General features: G+C 39.8%; 1 long non-coding RNA gene across 1 annotated transcript in view; it reads left to right on the top strand.

Moving 5' to 3' along the window:
• LOC141738308 (uncharacterized) overlaps positions 1-26,672 on the top strand; it is a 50,538-nt gene that overhangs the window by 12,824 nt on the left and 11,042 nt on the right. Inside the window, exon 2 of the long non-coding RNA XR_012585367.1 lies at positions 20,594-20,698. This is a non-coding gene — a long non-coding RNA (uncharacterized LOC141738308). The remainder of the gene's footprint in view (positions 1-20,593; positions 20,699-26,672) is intronic.

Raw genomic sequence — 26,672 nt, 5'->3', positions numbered from 1 at the left:
TGAGACTCTTACCTTCTGAGGTTGTTCCTCCCTACACCAGTATTTCCACTGATGCAATACTGCTGACTTAGACACCTTGATCTTGATGTATGCGAGTTTGTGTCATCTGTATAGGCAGAAACACCTATGAAAAAAAATCTGCAGTTTCTGAAAGTCCTCTCTGCAAAGAAATGTCAATGAAACATCTCGGAGTACATAACATTCATATAACAAACAGATGATTCCATGGCCTAGTCAGTTTGGAGGGGAGCTTCATGAGTGTGGGTCTTAAGTGGGCTGGCCACTGGAGTTCTCATGGAATTTTAACCCAGTACTGCAAATACCTATGAGTGCTTAAACTTAGATTCATATTCACTGGTGTGATTCACTGCATATTCAAGTTTTGTTGCAATGGTGAATTTTTTGCCTTTTATCTACTTAATAGATGCATCTGAGAATTCATTTCACTTTGCAATTTTCCTTGATCTTAATTCACATAGTATAAAGGAACAAAATATTCATGAATATCTTAATAAGGCTGGTCATAAATTAAGATTGACTTACTTATATTTTAGTGTAGCACAGACACTTATAATAATTTATGCATTATAGAACAAGATTGGTTTTTGAAGAAAACAGTTCTCTTGTGAGAAGCCTTTACCATAAAGAAAAAACAGTATTTGTATAATTCACAAATGCCTCTTTAAATGGCCTCAGCTTTAAAGGGTTTTCACATTTCATTTTCAATCTGAACTATAGTAGCATCCACCCTCATAAATGTCAGCATGAATTTGTCTCTTAAATTAATTTAATTATCTAAATATCAAAAGTAATTTCACACCTGCAACTCTTATCTAATTCACAAAAGGCAACATAACTATCCTGGCTGCAGTCTTCCAAATAAACTGTGGCTCCTGAGTCCAGCTAAAAGTATTACATTTCCCAGAGTTCATCTTAGTATTCCTCTTCTTGTCTTAGCAAGTTTGGTGGCTATAAAATAATGTTGCTTTAACACCTGAAAAACATGTTTAAAACATACCCGTATCACAGCATCTAAAGGAAAGAATACTTTACCAGCTCAAAGTATATGAGTAACCCATTTGAAAAAAAAAATGGTTGGCAGACAGAACAAAAATTGTGCTAATTTTTTGCTGCATCCTGAAAGACCAAATGCAGAGATGTATCACATCACTGTCATAATGTATCATTTTAATTGTGGTGCTCAACAATGATGTGGTACTGTTATGACTGCACTATAAAAGGTTTTTCTGGTACCTTCCTATTTTTAACTTTCCCTGACATTTGAAGAAAATTCTAATTTTTTTTAAAAAACAACCTTTTTAATAAAGTAAAAGTGAAACAAAGGTCTTGACTATTTTGGTTTTGTCTTAAGATTTTTGGGGAGAGAGGAAGGCAAGTATAAGAACTGGATTTAATTAGGTAAAAGGGTTGCTTAAATAAAAATGAAATAAACATCTTCCTTTATCTACCTTTATTATCAACAAGCAACGTCTTCCTGGTCCTGTCCCAGGAACAAATGGGTATATAGTGGCAATCAATAGAATAATTTTGCTGTTAGCAGGAATGCCTTAGCAGGGTGCTCGGATGCATTAACTTAGGATGTTCCATCTAGACCTGTGTTTCTCTGCTAAAGGAGATGAGAGGTTACTGTCCTCTTCCTGTCCTAAAAAATGGTGCTTCCCCTTCCTCATTTCCTTCCTTCCCTCCCTCCCTTCATAGTGCCCCGGAGCCTCTCTGCTGCTGTAGCTGGTGCAGCGAGAACTTGCCCTTCCTTTCTCAACTTTTGTGCAAAGAAGTAAGTCACAACAGAAACAGGCTACCTCTGAACTCATTTTGGGTGGCTCGACACTGTATTTAAATAAAGATTTGCAGGACTTTTAAAATCTTATTCCATGTAGGAAGATCCTTGTAAGCAGACTAAAAACTTATTGTTCCTGAAAATTGTTATTAGAATTTTGAGAGTTGAAAAGAGTGCAAAAGCCTTCATAGGAGTCTGAGATGCAGTAAAATGAGGCTGGATACATGAATAATTAAGATGAGTAGTGGGAGGAGATGCTAAAAAAGCTGCCGGACTTGTGTTGCAAATAGACCAATGTAGGGACAGTCCTATTTTCTCCTGAATTCTCATAAAGCTTCCTAGAAAAAACTATTGTTGTCAGCTGACTACCACTGTGATGGTACAAATGCTCTTTCAGAGTCCATCTGTATCTGTCTCAGAACAGTGCCCATAGCTTGCCTATATCACAGATAACAACACAGTGTTCTCCAAACTAGTCCCCTGCGCCACTCTGTAGGCTGTAGCTCAGTGTAAACTAACAGATTTTAGCTGAGATCTGGAAATAGCGTAGCTGCACTAGCAGAGGTTTTGTACCAGGGTTTTTTGCTGTCTTCGGTGGTCTTTGGCTTAGGTTCTTATGGACCAAAGTGTAAAAATGTCCTTTCTTAATTTGTTTACTCACCCTCCAAATTTTCTGCAAAATTGCTGTTGTTGTTTCCATGACAGCAGTAATTGCCACTTCCTGAAACAACAACGAAGTCTCCTACACACACCAATGCAAACTGATGCTGTTCATAAAAAGTGGCATTCAGCCACTTTTACAGCAGGTACAGCCTGATGATGGAGCCGTGTCTGACAAGCATGAAGGAAGTGATGGGGTAAGGCATCCAGATCAGCACTCCTAGTGGTGATGAGATATAAAACTGGGCTCAGCTGGTTTGTATTTTATTTTAATCAGGATTCCTTCAGACGCTCACCTTTGGCTGTCAGTAACACAGTGTCATGGAGGTTGAAGGTGCTCTGAATTGTAGCAGAGGTCATAGACATTTCCCTGTTTCCCTTTTGTTACTGGCCATGGTTCTCTGCAGCCCCTGCTTGGTTCCCCAATAGCCTGGCCTTTAATAGACTTGCCCTCTTTTACAGGCTTACCCCTTCCTGGAGCTGCTTGTTTTACTATAGAGCCTGTACACGTGAAGGTGGGAGGCAGGAATGAGGAGATGGTCTGATGTGTAGTAACCTGGTCAGTGCAAATTTGGCAGTAAATGCCCACAGAGAGATTCAGGAGGTGCAAGAGATGCAAGTATTCAGCTCCCTGCCTAGTTTTCTAATCTTTGAAGCTCTTTCTGAGGGGCTTTCCATGAGTTTCAAGGCTGGAATATTTCCAGGGAAGTAAACTCCTTGCTTTCACACCAGCTTCTTCCTGCTGTAGTTTTGACCTGGTAGATTGGTCTGTCCTCCTCTCGCGCATGCCAAGGATCATCTGATCTTTCCTGCATTACATCAAGGCTGGCTAAGAAACATGTGAAATGTGATGCCTGTTATGACACTTAAAGCTGAACTGTCCTTGGCAGCTTCTCAAAATGCTGTGTAATTTCTATGTACCTCTGAGGAAAAAGAGTAAAAGAGAGAGAAAGAAAAAGAGAGACCATTTTTCTGCCAGGATTTCTAGGAAGAAAAGTGTAATGCGAATCAAGGGGAAAAAACTTTTCTTTTAAATAAAAGCTGTGAAGAGTTTGATACGGGACTCAAAAGGCACAATTGTGGTCTCGCCTACTCATTTTACACTGCCTCCAGTTGAATTACACATCGCTGGCACTGATAGAAGTGTAATCATGGCCAAGATCTTGAAAACCATCAGACTTTATTATAAATGACCCCATAGTTTCAATCAGATTACTTGGTTGTTTAGAATTCCAGGAGTATTAATATTTTGAATAAATTTAAGGCCCAGTTCTTAGACTTCCCCAGTTCTTTGCCTTGCCCTTAAATACAGAAGGATTCCATAAATACGACTAAATAGAACTTGGCTTGTACTCAGCTCAGCTATTGAAATCTGTCATAATTGTATTTGATATGAAAAGTTTTATGAACAAATCATAAAGCAATTTATGCCTTTCCGTCCTTTTTGAGAAAGTGGGAAACAGAATATCACAAGTGTTAAGGTATTTGTGCCTTCCCTTAAGTCAATTTCAGATATATTTGAAGTATAGTAAATTTGATTACTTTTTCAAATGCATGTTATTTTGTCTTCCCCACCATTAGTTGGCAGTGAATGCCTTCAATAAAAACATTGTGAACTTCAGTTACTAAAAGTCAAGTGTACTAATGTGTTGTAAACCACAGGATTGATTTGAGAAGCCATTGTTCTGAAAATGAACTTCACAGCCTGGAACAAATCTCCTATCTATAATTACAAAACCTGGTGTTCAATAATAAGGTGACTTCAGTCAGTCCCTTGAGTATCTTTAAAGATAAATCCATAGCCTCGTATAGGATCCAAAATTTGATACTCCTCAATTTTACTGTAAATTTTACTCTGCTAGCTGAGGTTTAGGTGTTCTTTTTGATGGAACCCCACTTAAATCAGTAAGTTTGGTGATAAGGTATTGTTTGCATTGGTAAAAATGTATAGCTACATTTTAAGGGGAATTCTTGGAAACTGTTGTGTTTAGTGTTTGTGTTGTTTGACTGTATCTCTACTTCATGTTTACTTATGAAAGTGCAAAACAGGAACAAATTACACTTTTTTTCTTTGGATTAGAACAAAAGTTCAGTGCATCATTTCCAGTCTTGATCTAGTCATGCTCCTGGTAGATAGCATACACTTGCTTAGATGTGCTTCGTTTTGTCCTGATTACACTTTTGTTGAAATCAATGGATGTTACTGGGATCACCAACTGCTTTTGGCAGTCTTTCAAATAGATCTTAAATTCATTGCACAAGCATGGTAATCTGTAGTTTACAGTGTATGTATTACTCAGTGCACCAGAAGATTGGTATCATTGCTTTTTCTGGGCAGTTTGCTTTGGTTTTGCTGTTAGTGGTAAGTTGCAGGAGTCGTCCATTTGCATTTATGATTATCAGAGTCGATGTCTTCCTGAATGAATGAGTTCAAATTATAAACAAGATAAGAAAATTAGGAGGGATGTCATTTTATAGTTAAAGGAAACTCAGTTCCAGTAGAATCCAGCATCAAACAGATGCTTTCAGTCAGGCAGTGTTTTGTGTCTGAGCTTTTTCTTTAGTGCATATCTGAGATAGAAAGCCAGCAAGCAGACCTAAAAATGCAATACTTCCCATCCAGAGTGTCTTCCACAGTAGTTTTCAAATAATTGGGAGGTATTTGTTGTAAGTGTTATTGTAGATGACTGTGTTTGACTTGAAGGAGGTCTTTGGGATTAGTCGCATAGACTTCAAGGCTTTCTGGGTGCGTATGGCATAGAGGAGTTGCTAATCCAATGCACATAATGTGTTTTTTCATGAAGGCTTAGGGTATGAACAAGCAAAACTTGCAGCGCTCCAGCACCATCAAAGAGACCTACACAAATGAATAGACTACAAGCTCTTCTATGTTGAGGTCTCTTACAGTGGACAGAAGCTGAGAGGTATATGCCAAGAGGTATGCCCAGCACCATCTGTCATGCAGAAATCTCTCATACAGTTGCCTTCTATTCAGTCATGGCAGAGATTAGTGGAAGGCATGAAGTATCTTTTGGGGTTGGTTTTTTGGTTTTTTTTTAAATGCTTTATACTTAATAAAAAAGAGTGTATGCAGGCAAATTATTTTCTAGTTTTTAAAAAAAGAACTTTATCAAAGAGACTTATTTCACAACGCTTATATTAACATTCGAATTAACATCTCAGAATACTATTCCCTTATTTAAAGAGATAGAAAAATGGCAGTAAATCCTTCATATTTGTATATACAGTATACATTCTTAGACAGATATGCTTTGTCACTTGAGCTGGGACTAGGGAAGTTAAAAGAACCAAATATGATGCCCTGACTGGCATAGCAGAGTGCCAAGTCATATTTAGAAAAGTTCAGGACATCTGTAGTTGCCCAAAAGATTGGAGAAGAGAATATTCTGACAAGTAAGAAAAGCAAAGGGAAAGTGACAATTTCCGTCTAGCTTCTGGAACAGAAACACGTCATAACAGTGCATGAAATTAATATGAATTAGGTGCCTAAATTGCATATTAAAAATTTGAGAGGTCTGAGACATTTTTTATGAGTCTACCTACCCAGAAAAAATCCCATCCTGGAATTTTAAGCTTATACCCACTGAGGCCATTTTCTGGAAGTCAGTAAGGATTCCTAATTTGTAGCTTTAAGTACTTTAACGTACCCTGCCTGATAGTTCCCCGAGATCCCAGTCACAGCTGACTCTTGAAGGTGCTTCTCAAAAAAGCTAAATAGTAGGTTTGTTCCCTAATCTGAAGTGTCTGGGCAGATGAACAGCAAATAAAGTGCGGTCAATATCAAGCAAGTTCAATTTTTACATATTGGATGTGTGTTGCTATGTTTTATTATGCAATTGCTATGTACACTGTCTAGTGGCCCCAGTCAATAGAATTATACTAGGACTATGTCCATTTCCAGTCTTGAGGCTGTATGGCTGTGTGAGCTGATGCAGGCAGGACTCAGAACCACCACAAAAGTATAGATGAAAGACAAAGAACAAGTTTAATCTCGATACCTCATGGACCAGGGAATCTCCGAAGCAACACCCGGGCAGAGGCATGCAAGCAGGGGATGTGGGCACCGTAGAGTGAGAGAGTCCTTGTTAGCAAGAGTCCTTGGCAGCGAGAGAGTCCTTATTAGCAAGAGCACACACGGGCTCCCTGTTCTCGCTGGTATTTAAAGGGTTCAAACAGGCATAGTTTTCCCACTGTGTTTTGATCTTCAACTACAGACCAGGATTCTCAAGCGGCTAGATAAGGTGTCCCTGAGTCCATTGCAGACTTATGTTATCTAAGTGCAAGTGTTTTCTGTGCAGCACCCAAGACTGAACAACAATGAGTGTGATATATGGGTTTCCCAGCACCCCAGGTGCGAGTCCCTTGAGTGTATTTACAATCCTCCTCGCCGATCTTCCGTTGCTTTTCCGCAATGGCCAAGACCACCTCCTGTTGCTAGTAGTGTGTTGGTAATAGACAATGATTGGTTGTCTCCTGTTTGTTAATGCGGATGTTAAGCAGTACCAGTATCAGCACCAAATCAACACTTTAGAAACAACACCAGTAATTGACGGCCCATTGGACGTTGAGCTGTTTGAGGCTGGCAGTTCAGCTAGTTTTCTATCCATACAAGGCCTACCTTCCCAGCTAGGCTGAAAAGGTGCTTTGGGAGACTGTGACAAAAGCCTTACTAAAGTCACGGCACATGACATCCACTTCCATCCCCTTGTTTACTGAATCAGTCATTTCATCACCTTCGTCTCCTTCATGCGTCCAGAAACGTTCAGGAAGATTTGCTATGTGTTCTTCTCGAGGACTGATGTGAGAATGACCAGCCTGTAGTTTCCCATATCTTTCTTCATGAAATAGGAGCGATGTTTGCCAAAACAGCCTCCTGCCACGCCTGCTCGACTTACCACACATCAGAAAGGACTGTTGTCTATGTTTTGTGTTTACCCTGGAAGGTCAGCAATTCTTCTGTTCTCTGTCTTGTTAGGAGACATAGGAAATACTATTTTGACTGTAATCCAATTAAAATAAATGAGACTGTTCTCATGCTTAAAAATTGGACAGGGTATTAAATATATGTTCAGTTGAGGTGGTGAAGCACTCTCATTTCTAACTGGCAACAGTTAGAAACAGGCATTAGCTAAAAGGTATCATGTTCAAGCGTCTGATTTTGTGTCTCATTTTCAGGAGTCAGAAAACAAATCAGAAAACCAAACCCAAATGTTTGCCAAGTTTTGAGGAATATTGGTCTTTGGAGCCAGGCTTTTTTCCTTAGGTATGTCCCTAGTCAAGTGACCAATTGGTAATACTCAATTTCTGAAAGATATAGCAGTGGGAAAATTAGTTTTAAGCTGTTTCAGACAATCCACTAGGCTTTCCCGAACTGGATTATTTGTATCAGTGGGAGACAGGCCTTCTTGAAATCATACAGACAATATTTCACCCTGAGAAATTTCAGTGGGAATAGTGCAAGGTTTTATCCCATCTAATTCCAAATTTAATGCATTCTTCTTCTAATTGCTGATGATACTTCCTGAAGTTGCTAAATGGTTCAAGAGCAAATATTTATAGCTACACAAAGCTCCTGAATGTTCATAAAAAGATCAGCAATACTCCTTAGCAAATAAGAGTAGACTTATTTAATTTTATAAAATCTCATTCTTTCAGGACTTCAGAGAATGAAAACAAAATGCAAATGAAGGAGTCCCTAATTGATAAGGGAACCATGTATACTATCAAGGATGAACACTTTGTGTATTTTACATGCGGTTTATTTAAAGTACATACAGACATTGGTCTTCTCCCTGGATGCTGTCTAATGCATGTGGAATTAAAATGCCATCAGAAATTTTTGTTTGTGGCTGGTTTGCTTTTTCATTCTGCTTCCTTTATTGATCACAGATTTCACACTTGAGTACCTTTTATCTTCAAACGAAACGTTCCCTGAACCTGATGTAAGGCATCACTGTTTTGGAGCTTTGCCAGTTGCAAAATCGTTTCCATCTTTCCTGGATTTAATCAAACTTGTTTGGCAATGAGCATTTGGCTTATTTCAGCTCAGCTGGTCTTTCTCCTCTTTTTCTTGCCTTCTCTTTGGTGTACTGCAGAAGTTTCTGTTGAAGAGCTCTGCGTTGTGGTAGTGATTGTCTCTGTGCTAGACAAGATGTCTTTCACAATCTTATTTCCTTCTCATCCTGTTGTGTGAGAAGTGATGTTTTGAGACTTAGCTTCAAAATGAGATAGCTTAAATGTATATTTTTCAATACACGAGCCAAAGGTGCAGAGTTTTATATATTCTATATCAGGTCAAACCTGCCGGAAGTGTTGGTTTTCATCCAAACCTGAAACTATTTGAAGTTTATCTGATTATCTGGAATGCTGTCATGGAGAACCTCAGATTGTTGCAGCCATTTTGAAATCAGTGTGCCGTATTGTGATTATCTCCAAATTTAAACTAGGAAAATAATTTTATACCTAGGCATAGTGCATGTCTTTATTATTGCTATCATTTAGAAAGCACGGTCCTTAGTAAGTCTTGCAAAAAGCCACTTCTTGAAAACTTTTACCTATTTCTCTCACTAACATTGCTTTGACCAGTTAGACTACAAAAACCTTGTTCCAAAATCTGTACTCTCAACCTCTATAGCTTTATTTTATTTCACTTTAGATATCTGTAACAGAATGGCAATAGTCTTTCCAGGCAGCTGATTCCTTGTAAAGAAAGGTGCTTTTCCTGGAAGAAAATTTTAATGAAACAAAATTATACTTTAGATTTCTGGCTGACACCGTATTGCAGTATAATTCACACTCCTGCTGGAATATTTTGTGGGTCTCTAATATCTAGTTACCAATTTAGCTTTTGCCTGCCTGCTTGCTTCTTTCAAAGAAATTTGGAAGAGTGGGAACCATTTTCCTACATTAAATTCCAGAGGACTCAGGTGGTTTTTTCACCAAAACCCTCCGAATTTTTGGTAAAAATGAATCAGAAATTTTCCAGTGGTGCAATTTTTTCCCCCCAGAAAATGTCAGTTCTGTGACTTAAACGTTTCATTTGGTAGAGGCTGAGTTCATCAACCATATTTTTGATGTACCCAAGACAGAGTTTACCAGACAGAGCTCATGGACTCTGAAGCCCCAGCCCCTTTCTCATGGAGGGTGCTCCTGCTGGGACACTGCCATGCTGAAGACCTGGCTGGGCTTGGAGGCCTCCAGCTGCGGTAATGAGCCACAGAGCAGCATGAAGTCTCTTCCAGTCTTCTTGAGAACAAGATCCTTGTTATTATGCCAAGCTGTGAATAAATGGCATGTTCTCATTTGAGGGAAACATCTCTTCGTTCTACCTTCTCATTCTCTTCTTCACCCCCGCCCAACTCGTCCCATTTTCTTAAGAAAAAAAGGGGTTTAATACTAACCTGGTAGGAATCAATATTTCATCATTTTTTTATGAAATCAGAAGCTCAGATTTATATTTTACTTTTTTTTCACAAATGCTTGTAAACAGTTTTCCAAAGGGTGAAGTTGACTTTCATTCTCCTTTCTTTGCTGGTCTTTCCAGGTCTACAGAGCAGCTGTAAGAAAATATATTCCAGTTTAGAAAGTGTGCTTTAATGTCTTTGAAAAAGATATTTCCTCTCTATTTCTGGGTTGCAAGTGAAGGGATTTGCAAGAAGCCTTCAGCAATGCATCTGTAAAGCATAGACAGGACAGCTTTGGGGCCTGATGTTTGCTGGTAGTCTTAAGTTCAGTGCTGAGGACCAGCCCTATATATGAGCATGGGAGCAGAGCAAACAGGCTTATCTGGAAGCCTTCATGAACAGCAGACTACATAAACGTCCCAGAGACCATTCAGTGGTACAGACTTTGTATCCTCCCTAAATGCATTTGTAGGAAACTGTGTTGTGATGAGTCAAGCAGGAGGCACCTCCAGCAGCAGGTGGAGCTGTATGTTATACTTTATGCGCGTGGCCCAAAGCTGGTGTATGTCGACATCGCCAAGTTGTTACAGGCGAACACTGAAGTGATTTGGAACTTGGTTTTTGACCCACGAACACACACGTAAATATAGATGACGCCTGTGCAAATCAGGGAGATGTTCATGGGGCCCTGCTGGAAAATTGTCTCTAGAAGAATGCTTAAAGGAAACAACGTTAGAAATGTGGTCAAAAGAAGAAACAGAGAGGAGTAATGAAATTGGCAAGATGTAACAAATATAACTAAGAGAAATACAAATAATTTTATTTTAAAAAACCCCAAAGCTTCAATACAGTTGCCAGGGTTATAGCCTGGTAAATGAGGAGCTGCCAATAACTTTTCCCATAACACTCATGTGAGCAAGACTGGGGCATACATACTTCTGTGACAGTGGGGGAAGCTTGTCCTGCTTCTCCCTCTGCACTTGTTTGTTTGTATTCCTGTTCTTCAGAGGATTTGTACATTTTCCTTACCATAAAGTAGTACCACTTTGAGTGCAGATGGTTTCCAGCCATCCAAACTTACCAGCACTTCAACTAGCTGTCTATTGTTCCTTTATTACTCCACAGAGTAGCTGCTGTCAAGCACATGCAAGCCATCCCAACCTGTCTGCTGTTCACAAATAGCTTCCAGAGGTACTTCCCAATCCTCCTCCTTTCTTTCCTGGTTCATCTGGAAACTTCATTATCAGTATCTAAAATGCCTTTCAATGCAGAAGTTGTGGTTTTGTTGTTTTAATTTCAGTTCTCATTCTCCCTCCTAACTTATTTTTTGACCTTATCTTCTTTCCCCTCACACTAATATGCATTTTCTCAGCAAAGAAGAACTCATTATAACACCACTTCATTACAGACCATACTCTATGACATTATGATTTTCTTCATGGCTGTGTATAAAGAAAACAGGCAACAGAACACATAAAGAAAAAGTTTTAATGTTAATTAGGCAGATTCCATCCTGAGAGGGGTGAATCAGTGCAGTTCTGCAGAAGTTAGTGGAGATTCACTGCCCGTGTACTTCTGAATGAAGTCTGTTCCCTCGAGCAGTGGGCGTTACAGACTGATCTATTTTATTGCCTTCACCATGTTATCAAGTGGTCTCCTTGATAAATTAATAATGTGGTTTTTAAAGAGCTAATTGATATTACTGTACAAGAACCACAATTTAATTAAGAATACTGTAATTGCTTCAAGAAAGATTCTAGTTCATGTATTTAAAACATGAACTTAGAAACTATTGTACTTATAGGATATAAATTTCAAGGACATATATTTTTTATTCAATTTGAACTGTGTTTTTTTTAAATACACTACCACTTTTTCTACTGAATCCATAGTTTTATGTTTCTTTCTTCTTGTTCCTCTTCCCTCTTCCTTGAAGTATTTTTGGTTTTATACTGAGACCTCCTCAGCTAGACAATGAGATGAAGGCTGATAATGTTGCCCTTCCATTCCTCAGTCACTTTAAAAGATAGAATGGTTCTGATGTAAAAACAAATCAGAAAATCTACTTTTGATTTTAAAGGCCTGATTGCAAAAATGTGTTCACTAACATAACTTGGAAGTTTAGTATAGATGGAGAACTCATGCTTAACATGTATTTAAGTGCCCAAAGTGAGCTGTCAAGATCCATCTTTCACCCATGTTTTGTGAGTCCTCCAGATTAAGACCTCTGCTTCCTAATTGTAACTTCTGTTGTTAACATACAAGGTATTCCCTGATCTAACTTCAGAGGAGAGAGCTCTTAAAATGGCTTATACTATTATGCAAAAGGAGTAATAGACTGCAGTCACTTACTGTAGCATGTAAGTATCAAGGGAGAGGGGAAACATCTTTTGTTTAATTTTGCATTGATATCCATGATGGCTGCACTAAGGAAACACAGCCCACTGTAGACTCCCCGGCCATACCGAACTGCAGTCCTGTTGAGCATAACAATGCTTTACAGTGGAGCTTCCCAGCAGGCTCCACCGCCTGATTAAAATGTTACTGCTGCTGTCTATGTTATAACATAAATTGGGGTATTCCCCCTTGGTCAGAGTGCCAGGAGCCTTTGCAAATTTTGTTTGACAACTGACCCATAGGAATCATTCAGCTCGAATAATCGGAAATGCCAACTTCTGTGCATCTTTGGAGTACTGAACTATTTTGGTTGGACAAAATATAGAATTGGTAGCTGTGCTCTGTGTGTGCTGCAATATAGTTTATTTGCAACAAAGAGGTGCAGAGCGGTTATTTTGGGTTTTTTTTGCAAATCAGTAGGGGCAGGAGGAGCTTTGGTTTTCACTTGTAATGAACAATGCTAACTAGACACGCAGACAGAATTTCAACATGCTGAAACAATGCACATATACCCAAATCTATTCATGGCTTCAGTAGTTGTCATGAGACCTGGGGACTGAAACTGACTGCCTTAATATCACCACATGTAAAATGAACTTGCCTGGAACTGTGCTTTCAATAACATAGTAGAATTAAAGTAATTAAATATTCATTTCCTTATTGTTAGAATGCTTCATGGATTAGCGCGTTTGGGATTTTGGGGAAAAGGTTGTCGTTTTCAAAGAAAAATGTTAGAAAAAGAGAAGAATAAAAGAGAGTTGGGTGTCAGCTGGTCTATGACTAATTCCTAGTGTAGCGTTGTCCAACCAGTGTTGTCCAACATCACTTATGTCATCCTTACTGGTAGTTTCAGAAGAGAGGCCAAAAAAAGAGTTGGCTTGGGGAATGAACTGCGTTCTTGTCCTACAAAAAGTGAAGAGGAGGCAATTTCTCAAAGAAGGGGAAGGAGGGGCAAGATGCTGAATGACAGAGACTTAAAGGGACCTGCTGATGTGTAGATATGCAGGGTGTTGAAGGAGGAAGAAAGGATTAAGAGCAAATTAAACAATAATAAAGGTATCGGTTAAATCACATGTCCTAGATAGTGCCTCATTCTGAAACCACACTGGGTTTAGGATTTACAGTAGGATAGTGTTGACTTTTTGTGTTTGTTATCTGTAAACCCTTTACAGATTGTCACAGAAAACAGACATTTTTTCCTGATCGTGGCTTGCAGATTGTTATAGGTACAGCCTCTAACAAAAGTCCATGATTTTTGTGTTGCGCTACTTAACATAAGGGACATGATGATTAACGTGTATTAAAAAAAATGACACATGCTGTCAACATCAAAAGAAGCTGATGGGCGAAAGGTCACCTTCCTGGTCCTTCTTCAGACTATCAGTAGAGTATTCCTATAAGAAGTGATCACCACAGGGAGGAGTGGTAACCCCCTGCAAAATGTAAATGTAACGCTTCCAGTCTGTGTTAGCGCAAATGTATTGCCGTCAGAGGTGTGATTGCTGTTAACTAGGAGGTATCATAATGATACTCGTTAGTATCCACCTAGCTTGGGAGAGCACCTGGGAATCATGACATGGTTTGGACACCCCAGACGAGTATTCATGAATCTGGACAGCACGGGCTGAGATGACAAAACATCTCTGTTGTTGATACATAAGGTAGATTGAAATTAGCGTTGGTGGGTCCCTGTACAGCAGAAATGCCAATCGACTGTCACAAAGATGTATTTTGTGATTATACTGTAGTACTTAATCTCCAAGGTTTTCAGTTCAGCACTTCTCTCAGACATTACTATTTTTTATTTATTTATTTAACATGGCAATCAATAGTCTGTGAAGATATCTTCTCAGCGCTCAAGCACACTGCACTTGAACGTTTTGTACCTGCTGACATGGTCTAAATGGCATTGCGCAGAACCTGGCCCCCAGGTCAGACAAATGACTTCTGCTGACTCGCCTCCTTGAGGTGATAATCCTTGGAGTTACTGCTGTTATCTCCACTCAATGTCTTGGCATGACCTGTTTGGTTTTTTTTTTTTCATTTGCAAAATTTTGGAAGACAATTTTCTTTTTTGTCATTGTTTTAAGGCAGGTAGAGTTGACCGTGCCAAACTAGCAACAGATACTATAAGTGTGTTGTTATTTAAGGTACTGTCTCGGGAGAGACACTTTGCCTCTGAGTGTTAGGTGCTGTCATGGTTTTTCACCTAACAGCTCATTCCGTCATTTGGCAGGTTGTGAGCTCCAAAGGGTTAACAGAAAGTCAGCAGTGATGCTGTAATCCTCCAGGACTGCCAGCACGCTGCACTGTTGTTGTGTCAGATCAGGGGGGTTTGAAGGAAGCTGTGCTGGCTCCAGCAGCTGCCTCAGTCACGTCTGTCATTTTGGGTCTCTGCACTTAACAACATGGCTGACGTAGCAGGTAAAACAAATGACTCCCATACTGTGTACGAAACTATATTCTTTCACTCCCTACGGCACCCAGGAAATGCACGGCCTCTGAGAAAGAGCCGTCACTTCCTCAGAAAACTAATGCAGTGTGTCGGGAACGTGTGCCCTTCTTGAAGGGGGGGGAAAGCAAAAACCCGTGTTTGACAAACAACCATCATCCTGACTGTACCGGTGAAAACAATGCAGGTAAACCCAACTGCCCTCTGCCCTACTTCTCCTCTGCTGTAAGCAATTAATTCTCCAGCAAAATAACCAGAGGGAGCACTTTTTCCACAACATTGCAATTTTCTAAAATCTGCATTGGCTTCGTCCTTACATTGACATTGCAACCATCTGGTATGAACGGTTTGATATGAAATGGGGCAAATCCACACTCTAGCTTCTAAAGAAGTACTCTTAGTGAACCATACTAGTTTTCTCTTTTATTTTTAAAAAGACTAGATGCTTTAAATTGGGGAGAGCAAATGTGATTTGGAAAAGTCAGAGCTGGACTTTACGGCTCCATTTGCAGTCATGTATAAATTCAGTTATTTTTATGGTTCCTCTCTCACTTGTTATTAAAACATCTGGCACATTTAGACACATAAAACCCTTGCAAGATTGAAAAACAAACCAAACCAAAAAAACCCTACCCCACCATTGTTGTTATCTTCTGGTTGGAAAACCAAGGCACAGAAATGGGCGAATCCAAAGTCACAAAAACATCTGTGGCTAGGTTATCGCCCTAATCTCTGGATTACTCTTCTATGCCTGTCTCTCCCAAGGTACTAACACCCATGATAGGAAAAGCTATATTTTCTTGGTAACATAGGTGGGTTTTTTCCTTTGTAAATCTCTGTTGCACAGAATATACTAAGCTTTGGGATAATCACCAAATGAAGCATGTAGCAGGCCAAGGGCAAAGCTGAGACGGTGACCTATATATTCTGGGATTCACCATATGCATGTAATGAGTCAGAGCGTTTGCTAGTGCCTTGGAGCAAGGGGTCTGGTGTGAAGTGTCCCACTGGCATTCCTTCCTCTGGGAGGCTCATTGAAGAAAAAACAGAAAACCCACAAAGATGGCCCCACTAGATGAGACAGGAAGGTCAGTTTTCAGCCTATTAGAGGGGCTGGTAATGGATGTTTAGGGAAAGATAATAAACAAGATAAGTATGCTCTTCCTGCGGTATACCTTTCCATCTTCTAACAATAGGTGGTGAGGGATTTTTAAATTTGTGGCTTATATCCAGACCGTCACATTTAACAGGGCTCAGTAGACCTTTCTATGAATTGGTCTAGTCCTTTTTAATCAGATTTTCCTTTTGACCTCCACAACATCCTGTGTCAATGAGTCCCACTGCTTCATTTTGCAGTCTATGGAAAAATACTTCCCTTCGTGATTTTTTTAATCCTGAGGCTTGATAATTTCCACTGGGGGCCTCTTGCTTCCTTCTTTTCTGAGAAACAATGAATAGTTGTTCTGCTTGCCACTCTAGATATTTCAGTTATCTGATAATCTCCTTGGGTTGTGTTTTCCCTGGACTGAAGGGCCTCAGTCTCTGTTTGAGTAAAACCTTTCGTTGTTTTGATCATCCTTTCTGCCCTCCTCTGTTCCTTTGCTGGTTCTGCTATATTATTTATGGGTTAGAATGACCAGGAGTACATTCAGTATTCAGGCTATGACTGCACCATGGATTCACATAGTGGCATAAAAATGCTTTGATTTATGTTCTTTACTCCATTCCTGGTAATTCTCAACTTTCTGTTTATCCTTCTGACTAATACTAAGGATTCACATGACATTTTCTGAGAAATATTCACAGAGGAAGGAAGAAGGTTTCCCATGATCTATACCACCTAAAGACAAACCAAACTCATTTTCATATGGGAAGAAAACATCAATGTATTTTTCATGGCTTTAGCCCTCTCACTGCTGTCTGAAGCAAGCTAACCCTCTCCTCATCCCAAGATTTGGAGTGGTATCTTGGAGTGAGGGATATTGCAGATCAAGAAAGTCACATTTGGGGAAAGCAGGTGGAATTAATGTCATTGCAGCCCAAGAATTTCATTTGAAGGTGAGGAATAGGGAGAAAATGTAGACTGGGTGTGGAGCAGGGAGACAGAAGCACAAGAGCTGTGGGTTCTTTGTCTCAGCTGAAAGGAAAAGCAACTGGTTTAGGTCATGGTATTTTACGTGGTAAGATTGGGCAGGGACTGAAGAGATTACAGGGCTGTGCTATTGTGAAATAAGGGCAGGTTGTATTGATGGTTTATCTGACACTGATTGTGAGCAAGAGTTGGGAAATTCTCCATTGCCAAACAAAAAGCTTGCATACTTTACAGCTGCCTGGAAGTTTAACTTACTAATCATACTATTTGTGGTGGGTTAACCTTGGCTGGACACCAGGTACCCACCAAGCCGCTCTATCACTCCCCCTCCCCAAGTGGACAGGGAAGAGAAAATATGACAAAAGGCTCATGAGTTGAGATAAAGACAGTTACCAGCAAACCAGACTTGTCTTGGGGAAATTAATTTAATTAATTGCTAATCAAAAGTCAGATTAGGATAATGAGAAATAAAAGCAAATCTTAAGACACCTTCCCTCTGCCCCTCCCTTCTTCCAAGGCTCAACTTCATTCTCGATTTCTCTACCTCCTCCCCCTGAGCAGCACAGGGGGATGGGGAATAGGGTTTGTGGTCAGTTCATCACATGTTGTCTCTGCTGCTCCTTTCTCCTCACGGGGAGGACTCCTTACACTCTTCCCCTGCTCCAGCATGGGGTTCTTCCCACAGGAGACAGTCTTCCATGAACTTCTCAAACATGAGTCCTTCCCATGGGCTGCAGTTCTTCATTAACTGCTCCAGCATGGATCCTTTCCACAGGGTGCAGTCCCTCAGGAATGGACTACTCCAACATGGGTCCCCCATGGTGTCGTGAGTCCTGCTAACAAACCTGCTCCAGTGTGGGCTTCTCTCTCCACAGGGCCACAGGTCCTGCCAGGAGCCTGCTCCAGCACAGGCCCTACACAGGGTCACAGCCTCCTTTGGACATCCACCTGCTCCGGTGTGGGGTATGCCACGGGTTGCAGGTGGATATCTGCTCCACTGTTAACCTCCATGGGCTGCAGGGGGACAGCCTGCCTCACCAGGATCTTCACCATGGGCTGCAGGGGAGTCTCTGCTCCAGTGCCTGGAGCACCTCCTCCCCCTCCTTCTTGACTGACCTTGGTGTCTGCAGAGTTGTTTCTCTCACATATTCTCACTCTTCTCCTCTAGCTGCTGCCGTGCAGGCTTTTTTTTACCCCTTCTTAACTATGTTATCACAGAAGTGCTATTACCACAACTGATGTGCTCGGCCTTGGCGAGCAGTGAATCTGTCTTGGAGCTGGCTGGCATTGGCTCTCTTGGACATGTGGGAAGGTTCTGGCATCTTTTCCCAGAAGCAACCTTTGCAGCCCCCCCACTACCACAACCTTGCCATGCAAACACAATACACTATTAAAATATGATTTAAATACCAGACAGGATTCCGGTGATTTGAATTTATCAATACTGATGGGATATGTGAATTAAACTGGTGTCCCTATCCAACTGTAATTTAAGAGTGGGGCTTTCTTCCAGCTGTTTCCCAGGCTAACAGCAACATGAGACTCATTCATTGTGATTTCATGGCTGCGCAGATGATTGACCTTGCTCTCAGAAGGTGATCATGAAGCAGGACTTCCTCAGCTGGTGTGTAGGTCACACCATTACCTCTCTTCTGACCTCCGTAGAAGTCCCCCAATAGAAGGGGACTACACTCAGAAGTACATGACAAACTGTGCTGCAGTGTTCCCAGACCGGCAGCAGGCGTAGGGCAGGCCAGGCTTTATTTTTGCCTCAGGATAAAGCAGCTCATCAGCCAGCCCAGGGCAATGGAAGCAGAAAGGCAATGTAAAGCCATCTCTGTTTTCCTGTTCTGCCCTACTCATTTCTGGTTTGGGGGAAGAGGGGTCTGTGACAGAGGAGAACCAAAGGTTTCCTCCTGCAGATTTGTCAATGCCCTTTTATTTTCTTTAGCAAGGGCAGGAGAGATGAGCATTTCCTGCACTCAGCAGCTTCCCCTGTGTGCCTGTAGAATGAGTCACGTAATGCTGCTGCCTGAGCTTTCTTGCAAGGTGTGGCAGCATTGCCACCAGGACATCCAGACTCTCCGTAGCTCTCCTGTAATTTATGCGTCAAACTTGTAGTAAATTTACAGTTCTTTTCACCATTAATAACTGTCTTGGGGGAAAAAAGGACATTAAATAAGAAGTCATCGTTGCTCATCTGTATGTGTGTGGGGCTGTTCAACTGGGTGCGTGCTCAGACAAGGAACATTTGAAATGCAGGAGGCAAACACTCCCAGCCAGACGGCATTTTTAGCATGAGCTCTAAATTCCACTCTTAAGTTATAATGGTGGCACACCATTTCCATCTTGTGAATTGGGATAAGAGAGCAGAATCCAGCCCTTAAAATAGCATTTGATAGCCCTGTTTCTACAAAGGTGATTAGTACAGGAGATACAGCAGCAGCCATTGCTAAGGAAATGCTGAGGTGCAATTTGTGAACTGCCACAGCTCCTGCTAGCTTGAAATGCTACCAACAAAAGGGTTTCATTGGCAGTGCCTGGAGCAGAAAGGACCTAAAAGAGAGAGGCTGGTAGGAGAGGTTTTGTCACATTTGTAAAGAAATGTATCTGCGTAAAGAAATGAATGGTTTGTCACAATAGTAAAGGTACAAAAAGGACTATTGATTGGCCTGGCAGCAGGAAACCCGCGCTTCCCTCTTTACAGCAACCAGCTCACCAAGACCCTTGGCCCCTCGAGCCTGACCTGCATTTGTAGCTGCAGCAAAGCTAAAGAACTGAGGTGAATTAACATTGATCTCCAGTTCAGGAAGAGCATTAACCTCCCCAGACACTCTGGGCCAAATCCATCCCTGGTGTGACATTAGTGGAGTTACATCAGGCTTAATTTTGGTACAGATATCTGCACTGGCTTTCACAGCGGCAAAACTTTCCCCTTCCTTCCAAAGTAAGGGTGGTGAAATGAATCAGGTCAAAGGAGACTAAACACTGGATAAAAACCTTCATCCCAGTTAGGAGTTTTGCCTGCTCGGGGACAGGGTTTGGCTGGCTCTGGTAATCATGGGGTGGTTACGACGTACTCCAGACATTGCATAACTGCCGGTTTAATTTACTGCGAATGTTATTCAAAGCTGAGGATTTAATTCTTCTGAACGTTAAAGCTTACAGCTGGGTTAACCTCCTCTTCATAAGTCACTGTGTATTATTTTCACAGAACTAAGGGATACAATCCTTTTTTTTTTTTGCTGTTGACAAGTTCAGTAGTTCTTTTTTTCTCTTAACTGTTTTTACATTTTTCTTTTCCACATGCATGTGATGTGCATGTACATCCTCAATCACCACAAAATTTTCCAAGCCCACCATGAACTCCTCTGAAATCTCTAGGTATCAGGTTAAATTTCTCAATTTCTTCTTAGATGGAGTACCAGCTTTTGATCCTATGTCAAAAGTCAGCGTATAATCATCCCATTAGAGAAGGAACATTTTTTTTAAATTCTGTCTCTCTTAAAACTTCTTACACTGCCTGTGGTTTGCTGCATTCCAAATTGAAATTATTGACAATTCAGTCTTGTAGTGAAATCATTCATCACAAATTTTACTCCAGATTAATTTAATTGATTACTTGATTATCATAGTTACAAACAGTTTTTAAATGTTTTTTTAAAGGCTCTCTTCTTTAACAGATATTTGGGGATTTTCCCCATATATTCCTTTTTTAAACCCACTCTGTCATCACTCTTCAACATTTTATTTTCTTGCATGCTCTGCAGGATCTTATTCTTCGCTTTTGCGGTTCACTCGAATGAATTCTGGCCACTGGACCAAGAAGTGTAAAGAAGCATAGTTGCAGGGCACATGATTTATTTTTCCACTAGGTATGTTTACTTTACCATTGCCTCTTTGCTCTTGACTCACAGAGATAGAGATTTTGCCTCAAAGAACAGCACCAGGAGGTAAACTGTCTTTAGTTTAAAAGTAGACAGATGGCTTTTAGTGTTGTCTGTGTTGGCATGTGAAGGTCAAACAGGATTGCTTCTTACTTCTGCTGACCTATTCCATCTCTTGAATTTTGTAAAAAATTATGTTGATTATTCAAAAGAAGGAATGCAGTTCAATTGAGCTCTGTTATCTGTATCAGGTGTGGAAGCTTAACTGTTAGTAACAGTGAAAACTTTTTTTGTCATTAAATGGGTTCTGAATACATGGAAATGGCAGATCTATTGAGGAAAAAAAGCTTTTACATAGAGTTTACCAAGAAAGATAATCCACCATCATTTTGAAAGAAAGGAATCAACAAGTCAAGTTCAGAAACAGTAATATAACATACTTCAGTTATATTGAAATAGTCTGGTTTGGGATTTGTAACGATTTTATAATAGTAGAAAATGTGACCATAATTTTCTTAGTTCAAGTGTCTTATTAAGATTTTCAGGATTTGGTAAGATACTTTTTTTATTTCACAGGTATTTATGTTTCTGAAACATTTTGTAAAGAAAGAAGAATGGTTCGTTTTCCCAAGTGCACGTAGTATTTGGAATATAATTCTATTTACATTTGTCTCCCTTTGCCAGAGAAATTACAAGGTTGTAATTACCTTAAAGCCTCATCACTAGGACCGAGTGAATTACTGTAGCTAAGATCCCCTTCAGAGAAGACAGTAGGAGTAACACCAACATGTTTCACAAATTTGCCAAACTGTTAATTGAAACTGAAGCAATGTTTTATTTCAAAACCTTAAAACATCATGTTATAATTTTTCTTTTGAAATTTTAGCAAATGATTTGAAACGTCCTTCTTTTTTTAAAAAATGCTTAATGCTGAAGCAAAATCTTAATTGCCTGCAAGGCACCTTTGTTTTTGAATGAAATACTGTTTTAAAAGTCCTTTTGGCCTTAAATTTCTTAGATTTTTGTTTGGTTTTTTTGTCTTTTCCAAAAGTACCAGTAACAGGAGAAAATAAGCTCTTGGGGAAATTCCACTCTTTGAATTGCCGATGTCATCCAAAACAGACTCCTTAAAAATGAAAGTGACTGTCTTGTACAAATCAGCGATTATTTTTTTTCTCCCAGTTATCAGCAGCATTCAATGCTTGGCACTTACTTACCCATCTCTCCTCTTCAAATGCATTGCCTGAACATACAAGTGGAACTGATGTAAATCCTTTACACAACCACAGCTGTAGCATGTAAGACTGTGCTAATGGAAAGGAGGAGGGAATGGGTCTACAGCCCTGTTACTTCTCCCAATAAACCCAAACCTGCAACTTTTGTGTGAAGGTCTAAAATCTGTTAATGAAAGTACTGACTCATCTGTTCTTGAATCAAGCCTTCAAATAAGTTTTAGTGCTCTGTAACTGCCAAGAAAAGAACTTTGCCTATTCCAAAGCAATGCCCAAACTCTGTTTCTTCCAGAGCTCAAACAAACTGAAAAGTGTTTCTGTGAAACAGCAGACAGAGAATCCTGGGTAATGATGGATGAATAAATATGCTCAGCATCCTGCTTTCCCTCAGAATTCCTATGTACAGTACACTGTAGCGAATATTTACATTTCAATACGCAGATTGCTTCCTCTGCTCTTTCAAAGCTGTGTTGTTTGAGTCCTGGAGCTGCCCAAAGAGGGTTTGGGCTTTACTGGTGGTGCAAGTGTGATTTAAAAGAGGGAGGTTTGTTTCATTCCCCTGTCCCCAAACTGTCAGGAATATAACAGCATAACTCCTTTGATAAGTGAATAGTCAAAGATGCCTCTTTCTTGACAAATCTTCTGAAAGCCATGGCACAATAACACTACTTGAAGTTATTTAATTTATTAAAGAGAAATATGACTTCATGTGACAGATATGAGTTGATGCTTTAATAATATATGCTACCGGATTCAAAACAGTGAAATATCACTACTGTCACCTTTTTCATTCTATCGGGAAAATATATCCTTGAGTTAGAGTGATCTCTTACTTGTTTGTTGTGGCATTAGTCAATTAACTGAATAGAAAGAGAAGGGACAGCTAAGACTAGGTAATATCTTGGATTGGATTTGTTTGCTGAGGTTTACAAACTCACATGAAGAATGTCATGGTTACTTAAAAATGTTTGCAAATGGTGATGAACAAATCTATTGTAAAAATCTCTCTAACAACATGACTGACTTGTATGTCTTCCAAGTAGTCAATAACACAAGGTAGATATGCATTTGTCACTAATTAAATGATTGATTAGATCTCGGCAATGCTCCTGCATTATAGAAGGACTAATATTACATGCTGGGCTAGAGATTGTGTGTATATGCAAGAGTGCATTTCTCAGTGAAAAAAACCTATGTGTCCTGAAGAATTTATGATCTGGGAAGCCAAATTTAATATTGTTTAAAAAAAATGGTATGAAGATAGTGTTAGACCAAGATAACAAAGAGAAAAACACATAAACCCATCAACCCTATGCCATCATGAATTAACTGAGTTAAAATGATGCAATGTTTTAAACATGTTTTAGTTTTTAAAAAAAGAAAGAGAAGAGAAAAGAAAACGCTCCAGCTCAGCATCCACAAAGGCTCCCTGAAACAGCACAAACATGTCAGAAGTGGCACAGAATCCCAATGGAGAGCACAGGTTTCATGAAGGAATAACCTGGAAGAGGGACCATAAAGTTAGTTTTAGGCACATGGATAAAATGTGCATAAAATAAATGCAGCTGTAATGGCTTTATTTATAGTTCTTTTATGAAAGAAGTGATTTAGTTTGATAAGTATGGAACCCTTCAAAGTTATTACTTAGTATAGGAATATTAAAGAGGATGAACCTCTCCTACATCCAATAGTCATAGTGCCCTATGTGAAAGAAAGGTAATTGTGAAAAGTAATCTGAGACTAAAGACTTCTGAAGACAACATGTTTTAATTTGGAAATGAAAAGGGAAACCAGACTAAGCATTATATAAGATACAAAATTCCCAGATAAATTTTAGCTCATAGTGAATAGGCATGCAAGATCTGGGGTCTGAATCCAGAGCATTTTCAATTAAAGGGAAGGATTCTCATTGTCTTCACTGGTGACTGGGTTAGGGTTTTAAGAGACTTTAAGGACTGAGAGAAAGATAAGCTTTTCATTATATTCATTAGATTTCCATTATCAGTGACTGAAATCACTTAAATCTCTGAGCATCAGCCACACTTTTTTTAAATGGATATAAGAACCTAAGATTTCCCCTTCCCTTCTCTGCACCTATCTGTTTGATCTATTAACATTTCAAGGAAGTTTATTGTTTTACATAGATCCGATATAAAACTCAGGGGGATTTTTATGCTGGCCATGGCATTGTAACATAGCTGATGTGCTGCTATTCTACTCTGTACAGAGATATAATGCTCAATGGAAAATAAGAGGGACAACCTCTATGGGGTCCCGTACAAGGGAGTGAGAAGGTCGTAGATGCTCTATTCCTCATATTAGAAATGGTAAACTTTTAATGTTGGGGTGAACAATTAATTTCACTGAAATAGCTTGTGTGTTGAAGTAAAAATCCTCCAGAAATGTTTGAAGGATAAGAAATGCTCTTGTTTCTGAATATGTATTTTCAAATTTTAATTGCCTGGTTCACAATTACTTATTTATATAATTCTGACAGTAGTCCAGTATTGTGCAGAACTGAAAGAAATGTGAGGCAGTGAGTTGTGAAGAAATGTGTTCCAATGAGGCACTGGAACAGGTTGCCCAGAGAAGTTGTGGATGCCCCATCCCTGGAAGTGTTCAAGGCCAGGCTGGATGGGGCTTTGAGCAGCCTGGTTTAGCGGGAGTTGTCCCTGCCCATGGCAGGGGGGTTGGAACTAGATGATCTTTAAGGTCCCTTCCAACCTGAACCATTCTATCATTCTATGAAATCCCAGATGTCCATGCCAAATCATTATTTCTAATATCTTTTAGAACTTTGATTATCCATTTTTAACACTTGCAGAGAAAATCCATTTGATAAATTAGAAATACCACATTTCATTTCAAATGGTAAGGAAACAATTTTCTGAAAAAGGGAGGTAAAATTATCTTTGTGGTGTTTAGACATGTTAGGAGTAAAAATAGATAGTTGTCAAATGTTCATCAGTGTTTCCATGGAACCTTTTTCTGTAAGAAGCAAAATTTTTGGTGTCCTGAACATAGTAGGGCCACTTCATTTATTGACAAAAGGCATCGCATTTCTGTTTTGCGGTACAATTAGAGAAAGCTTAGTATGTTGCATGAAGAGTGGGTTTTTTTAGAAAAAACTGTTGCTGAATCTGCCTCTGCTATTGAGAATCAATCAAGTGTTGTGTTCTTCTATATTTAATGATCAATTAGGTGGAACTTCCTTTTCTGCTGATATTCTTTTTAATAGGGAGTGAAATTTCTTTAGCCTTGTTTCATGTCTGAACTTCTTGGTAACAACATGAAAGAACTCAGTACCTGTAAAACCAAGATGGCCCCTTTATTATGAGAATTATTTATAGAGACGTTGCAGCAGAAGCTCCAAACTTCTCATTGCAGCTGAAGCCTTGAGTTTCAGAAAAGCTGCAACAATTCTGTTTCTAGAACTGCATATTTACATATTACATATTTACATATTACAACTGGAAATTATATAAAATGTATAACCTATGAAATTGGAGGATTTTCTCCTGAAAAAAACATGGAGGTCATTCCATTAACTTCAGCAAAGGTACTCCTGCTTTGTATTAATGTTCGATAGCGCACAATTCATCTCTGGATAGAAATGCCCCGTACGTGCTGGCTGGATCTGCTCTGCTGAATAAAATTTTTTTGTTTCTTTTTATCCTAAATAAAAACTTAAAAGATAGCAAATATAAAGGAATTGATCAATATTTTATAACAACAGGGCCTGCTTTCCAGAGCTGGTAACTATGTTTATTTCTAATTGAGACGATTTAGCTCTTCTGAAAATTGGTCATTATCTTTAGCCATCTAAGCACACAGAACTGATTTACAGACCTATGATATTAAGTATCTGGAGTTTCTATTGATTTAATGTCTGAAAATCTGGCCTTTTATATTTAGCTGCTAATTGAAGCTAAGCCAGTAACTTAAAGATCTCTAGTTTGAAAATTTGGCTTTTGGGCCAAATTTGGGCTCTTGAATACAAATGATTTGTGTAAGGCTGAAGTAAAAATGGAGACACTGGGGTGTCCTGGTTTAATTCACTGTATATCAAATATTTCTTTTTGATCACTTTCAGTCACAGACCTGCAGTGTTTTAAACAGGTGCAAGTGTGGACTTATCACAGAATCACAGGGGTTGGAAGGGACCTCTGGAGATCATCTAGTCCAACCCCCCTGCCACAGCAGGGTCGTCTTAGAGCAGGTTGCTCTAAGTAAAGAAGTTCCTCCTCAGGTTTAGGTGGAACTTCCTATGCTCAAGTTTGTGCCCGTTACCACTTGTCCTTTTGCTGGGCACCACTGAAAAGAGCCTGGCCCCATCCTCCTGACACCCACCCTTTAAGTATTTATAAGTGTTGATAAGGTCCCCCCTCAGTTGTCTTTTTTCCAGACTGAAGAGACCCAAATCCCTCAGCCTTTCTTCATAAGAGAGGTGTTCAAGTCCCCTAATCATCTTGGTAGCCTTTTGCTGTACCCTCTCCAGCAGTTCCCTGTCCCTCTTGAACCGGGGAGCCCAGAACTGGACACAGTACTCCAGGTGCGGCCTCACCAAGGCAGAGTAGAGGGGGAGGATGACCTCCCTCGACGTGCTGGCCACACTCTTCTTGATGCACCCCAGAATGCCATTGGCCTTCTTGGCCACAAGGGCACATTGCTGGCTCATGGTCATCCTGTTGTCCACCAGAATTCCCAGGTCTCTTTCAGATGAGCTGCCC

The sequence above is a fragment of the Larus michahellis genome, chromosome 2, assembly GCF_964199755.1.
Source record: "Larus michahellis chromosome 2, bLarMic1.1, whole genome shotgun sequence".
In the NCBI taxonomy this organism is placed as follows: domain Eukaryota; kingdom Metazoa; phylum Chordata; class Aves; order Charadriiformes; family Laridae; genus Larus; species Larus michahellis.
Note: the sequence above shows the minus strand (reverse complement) of the source record. Positions and strands in the feature narration are given on the sequence as shown.